The sequence below is a fragment of the Schistosoma mansoni genome, chromosome 3 (genome assembly GCF_000237925.1).
Source record: "Schistosoma mansoni strain Puerto Rico chromosome 3, complete genome".
Lineage (NCBI taxonomy): Eukaryota > Metazoa > Platyhelminthes > Trematoda > Strigeidida > Schistosomatidae > Schistosoma > Schistosoma mansoni.
Genome location: NC_031497.1, coordinates 18,396,184 through 18,402,948, shown reverse-complemented (window position 1 = coordinate 18,402,948; position 6,765 = coordinate 18,396,184).

Below are 6,765 nucleotides of genomic sequence, written 5' to 3'. Positions count from 1 at the left end.
GTGGTGTCATTCTGACATTGTACTGGTCTCCAATTACCCCATATTCCAACCTATCTGTTAACACACGTTTCATGTTAATGAATACACACAGATTAAGACCGTTTGTGTTCCTTTGTAATGTGTGTTTCAATGAAGACGTTTGAATGAGAATGAGTGAAACCCCGTGTTAATTGTCATTGTGTTTTGTCTCTGGTGTTATTGTCGTGTGCGATAGCATTGTTTGTTTGCCAAGTCAGTTTGTGATAATGGGTTTTACGTGGTCAATGTGCCGTTATAATTCATAGAGTAATAATAGACGAGATAGAGGAGTACTGGTATAGAAATGTATTTCAAAGTGAGCAAGTCACCACCAACACCATCATCATCATCATCATCATGACCACCACTTCTGGAATGGTCATTTGTACGATATTGGATGCAGTTGGTGATAATGATGACGGCGACGATCACAATGACAATAATCGGTGGTCGATGAGATATTCATGTGAATGTACATGTTCAGTGTATCAGTGGTCTAGATGTATGCTTGTCAATCTCATCCACCTTGTTTTATGAAGAGGCATAGCTGACAATGAATTGTTTTGGATTGTTTTCCAACTCTATTGAGTCAATGTATCTGTGTGTGTGTGTGTTTGTTTGTTTATTTGTTTGTTTGAGTGTATGTGCATTTGGTTGTTTAAAAATATAGTTGTGGATTACTATACTACTGAATAGAAGTGAATGATTCAGTGTTGTTTGTGATGCTGAATTGTGTGTTGATTTGGTGTATTGGGTGTTGTATTTGTGTTGGAATAATGCATATTGATGTGTGTGTGTATGTTGACTGGATCTGTTGAAGAGAGCTTTATGTGAGATGTGCAAATGAGTGAATGAACGAGACAAGCCATTTGTATGGTATGATAGTGAGTTAGTGATGTGCGAAATCCGTACTCGCTTCGGCGGTACATATACTAAAATTGGAACGATACAGAGAAGATTAGCATGGCCCCTGCGCAAGGATGACACGCAAAATCGTGAAGCGTTCCATATTTTCCACACTCCATTCTCATCTCCCAAATCCACACTCCCTGTCACCACAACCACTCAGTGTGATGGCTGATGCCACAGAGTTCACTCACTCTCCATCCTCCCTGATACACCACGAGTGAGCTACACGATCGGTCCTCAGATTGACCGCCGACTGACCAGTGGTGACATGTGGCTGAGCGGTTGTTTCATTTCCTCACTAACTAACTGATCGACGTCACTCACTGTACAACAATGAAGAGAAGATCGTGTTGTGACGACCGAATACACTATGACTGGTGACCATTGCAAGATAATTCAGTCAAGCCGAAGAGGACTTATTGATGTGAGGGGAGACAAGAAGGAAGCGGCAGCGATGTACATAGTCTCCAAAATCTCTTGCATTGGATCATGGTGGTGTACAACAACAGTATCATCAGATGACATTGTACTGGTCTCCAATTAACCCATATTCCAACCTATCTGTTAACACACGTTTCATGTTAATGAATACACACAGATTAAGACCGTTTGTGTTCCTTTGTAATGTGTGTTTCAATGAAGACGTTTGAATGAGAATGAGTGAAACCCCGTGTTAATTGTCATTGTGTTTTGTCTCTGGTGTTATTGTCGTGTGCGATAGCATTGTTTGTTTGCCAAGTCAGTTTGTGATAATGGGTTTTACGTGGTCAATGTGCCGTTATAATTCATAGAGTAATAATAGACGAGATAGAGGAGTACTGGTATAGAAATGTATTTCAAAGTGAGCAAGTCACCACCAACACCATCATCATCATCATGACCACCACTTCTGGAATGGTCATTTGTACGATATTGGATGCAGTTGGTGATAATGATGACGGCGACGATCACAATGACAATAATCGGTGGTCGATGAGATATTCATGTGAATGTACATGTTCAGTGTATCAGTGGTCTAGATGTATGCTTGTCAATCTCATCCACCTTGTTTTATGAAGAGGCATAGCTGACAATGAATTGTTTTGGATTGTTTTCCAACTCTATTGAGTCAATGTATCTGTGTGTGTGTTTGTTTGTTTATTTGTTTGTTTGAGTGTATGTGCATTTGGTTGTTTAAAAATATAGTTGTGGATTACTATACTACTGAATAGAAGTGAATGATTCAGTGTTGTTTGTGATGCTGAATTGTGTGTTGATTTGGTGTATTGGGTGTTGTATTTGTGTTGGAATAATGCATATTGATGTGTGTGTATGCTGACTGGATCTGTTGAAGAGAGCTTTATGTGAGATGTGCAAATGAGTGAATGAACGAGACAAGCCATTTGTATGGTATGATAGTGAGTTAGTGATGTGCGAAATCCGTACTCGCTTCGGCGGTACATATACTAAAATTGGAACGATACAGAGAAGATTAGCATGGCCCCTGCGCAAGGATGACACGCAAAATCGTGAAGCGTTCCATATTTTCCACACTCCATTCTCATCTCCCAAATCCACACTCCCTGTCACCACAACCACTCAGTGTGATGGCTGATGCCACAGAGTTCACTCACTCTCCATCCTCCCTGATACACCACGAGTGAGCTACACGATCGGTCCTCAGATTGACCGCCGACTGACCAGTGGTGACATGTGGCTGAGCGGTTGTTTCATTTCCTCACTAACTAACTGATCGACATCACTCACTGTACAACAATGAAGAGAAGATCGTGTTGTGACGACCGAATACACTATGACTGGTGACCATTGCAAGATAATTCAGTCAAGCCGAAGAGGACTTATTGATGTGAGGGGAGACAAGAAGGAAGCGGCAGCGATGTACATAGTCTCCAAAATCTCTTGCATTGGATCATGGTGGTGTACAACAACAGTATCATCAGATGACATTGTACTGGTCTCCAATTAACCCATATTCCAACCTATCTGTTAACACACGTTTCATGTTAATGAATACACACAGATTAAGACCGTTTGTGTTCCTTTGTAATGTGTGTTTCAATGAAGACGTTTGAATGAGAATGAGTGAAACCCCGTGTTAATTGTCATTGTGTTTTGTCTCTGGTGTTATTGTCGTGTGCGATAGCATTGTTTGTTTGCCAAGTCAGTTTGTGATAATGGGTTTTACGTGGTCAATGTGCCGTTATAATTCATAGAGTAATAATAGACGAGATAGAGGAGTACTGGTATAGAAATGTATTTCAAAGTGAGCAAGTCACCACCAACACCATCATCATCATCATCATCATGACCACCACTTCTGGAATGGTCATTTGTACGATATTGGATGCAGTTGGTGATAATGATGACGGCGACGATCACAATGACAATAATCGGTGGTCGATGAGATATTCATGTGAATGTACATGTTCAGTGTATCAGTGGTCTAGATGTATGCTTGTCAATCTCATCCACCTTGTTTTATGAAGAGGCATAGCTGACAATGAATTGTTTTGGATTGTTTTCCAACTCTATTGAGTCAATGTATCTGTGTGTGTGTGTGTTTGTTTATTTGTTTGTTTGAGTGTATGTGCATTTGGTTGTTTAAAAATATAGTTGTGGATTACTATACTACTGAATAGAAGTGAATGATTCAGTGTTGTTTGTGATGCTGAATTGTGTGTTGATTTGGTGTATTGGGTGTTGTATTTGTGTTGGAATAATGCATATTGATGTGTGTGTGTATGTTGACTGGATCTGTTGAAGAGAGCTTTATGTGAGGTGTGCAAATGAGTGAATGAACGAGACAAGCCATTTGTATGGTATGATAGTGAGTTAGTGATGTGCGAAATCCGTACTCGCTTCGGCGGTACATATACTAAAATTGGAACGATACAGAGAAGATTAGCATGGCCCCTGCGCAAGGATGACACGCAAAATCGTGAAGCGTTCCATATTTTCCACACTCCATTCTCATCTCCCAAATCCACACTCCCTGTCACCACAACCACTCAGTGTGATGGCTGATGCCACAGAGTTCACTCACTCTCCATCCTCCCTGATACACCACGAGTGAGCTACACGATCGGTCCTCAGATTGACCGCCGACTGACCAGTGGTGACATGTGGCTGAGCGGTTGTTTCATTTCCTCACTAACTAACTGATCGACATCACTCACTGTACAACAATGAAGAGAAGATCGTGTTGTGACGACCGAATACACTATGACTGGTGACCATTGCAAGATAATTCAGTCAAGCCGAAGAGGACTTATTGATGTGAGGGGAGACAAGAAGGAAGCGGCAGCGATGTACATAGTCTCCAAAATCTCTTGCATTGGATCATGGTGGTGTACAACAACAGTATCATCAGATGACATTGTACTGGTCTCCAATTAACCCATATTCCAACCTATCTGTTAACACACGTTTCATGTTAATGAATACACACAGATTAAGACCGTTTGTGTTCCTTTGTAATGTGTGTTTCAATGAAGACGTTTGAATGAGAATGAGTGAAACCCCGTGTTAATTGTCATTGTGTTTTGTCTCTGGTGTTATTGTCGTGTGCGATAGCATTGTTTGTTTGCCAAGTCAGTTTGTGATAATGGGTTTTACGTGGTCAATGTGCCGTTATAATTCATAGAGTAATAATAGACGAGATAGAGGAGTACTGGTATAGAAATGTATTTCAAAGTGAGCAAGTCACCACCAACACCATCATCATCATCATCATCATCATGACCACCACTTCTGGAATGGTCATTTGTACGATATTGGATGCAGTTGGTGATAATGATGACGGCGACGATCACAATGACAATAATCGGTGGTCGATGAGATATTCATGTGAATGTACATGTTCAGTGTATCAGTGGTCTAGATGTATGCTTGTCAATCTCATCCACCTTGTTTTATGAAGAGGCATAGCTGACAATGAATTGTTTTGGATTGTTTTCCAACTCTATTGAGTCAATGTATCTGTGTGTGTGTGTGTTTGTTTATTTGTTTGTTTGAGTGTATGTGCATTTGGTTGTTTAAAAATATAGTTGTGGATTACTATACTACTGAATAGAAGTGAATGATTCAGTGTTGTTTGTGATGCTGAATTGTGTGTTGATTTGGTGTATTGGGTGTTGTATTTGTGTTGGAATAATGCATATTGATGTGTGTGTATGCTGACTGGATCTGTTGAAGAGAGCTTTATGTGAGATGTGCAAATGAGTGAATGAACGAGACAAGCCATTTGTATGGTATGATAGTGAGTTAGTGATGTGCGAAATCCGTACTCGCTTCGGCGGTACATATACTAAAGTTGGAACGATACAGAGAAGATTAGCATGGCCCCTGCGCAAGGATGACACGCAAAATCGTGAAGCGTTCCATATTTTCCACACTCCATTCTCATCTCCCAAATCCACACTCCCTGTCACCACAACCACTCAGTGTGATGGCTGATGCCACAGAGTTCACTCACTCTCCATCCTCCCTGATACACCACGAGTGAGCTACACGATCGGTCCTCAGATTGACCGCCGACTGACCAGTGGTGACATGTGGCTGAGCGGTTGTTTCATTTCCTCACTAACTAACTGATCGACATCACTCACTGTACAACAATGAAGAGAAGATCGTGTTGTGACGACCGAATACACTATGACTGGTGACCATTGCAAGATAATTCAGTCAAGCCGAAGAGGACTTATTGATGTGAGGGGAGACAAGAAGGAAGCGGCAGCGATGTACATAGTCTCCAAAATCTCTTGCATTGGATCATGGTGGTGTACAACAACAGTATCATCAGATGACATTGTACTGGTCTCCAATTAACCCATATTCCAACCTATCTGTTAACACACGTTTCATGTTAATGAATACACACAGATTAAGACCGTTTGTGTTCCTTTGTAATGTGTGTTTCAATGAAGACGTTTGAATGAGAATGAGTGAAACCCCGTGTTAATTGTCATTGTGTTTTGTCTCTGGTGTTATTGTCGTGTGCGATAGCATTGTTTGTTTGCCAAGTCAGTTTGTGATAATGGGTTTTACGTAGTCAATGTGCCGTTATAATTCATAGAGTAATAATAGACGAGATAGAGGAGTACTGGTATAGAAATGTATTTCAAAGTGAGCAAGTCACCACCAACACCATCATCATCATCATCATCATGACCACCACTTCTGGAATGGTCATTTGTACGATATTGGATGCAGTTGGTGATAATGATGACGGCGACGATCACAATGACAATAATCGGTGGTCGATGAGATATTCATGTGAATGTACATGTTCAGTGTATCAGTGGTCTAGATGTATGCTTGTCAATCTCATCCACCTTGTTTTATGAAGAGGCATAGCTGACAATGAATTGTTTTGTTCCATATTTTCCACACTCCATTCTCATCTCCCAAATCCACACTCCCTGTCACCACAACCACTCAGTGTGATGGCTGATGCCACAGAGTTCACTCACTCTCCATCCTCCCTGATACACCACGAGTGAGCTACACGATCGGTCCTCAGATTGACCGCCGACTGACCAGTGGTGACATGTGGCTGAGCGGTTGTTTCATTTCCTCACTAACTAACTGATCGACATCACTCACTGTACAACAATGAAGAGAAGATCGTGTTGTGACGACCGAATACACTATGACTGGTGACCATTGCAAGATAATTCAGTCAAGCCGAAGAGGACTTATTGATGTGAGGGGAGACAAGAAGGAAGCGGCAGCGATGTACATAGTCTCCAAAATCTCTTGCATTGGATCATGGTGGTGTACAACAACAGTATCATCAGATGACATTGTACTGGTCTCCAATTAACCCATATTCCAACC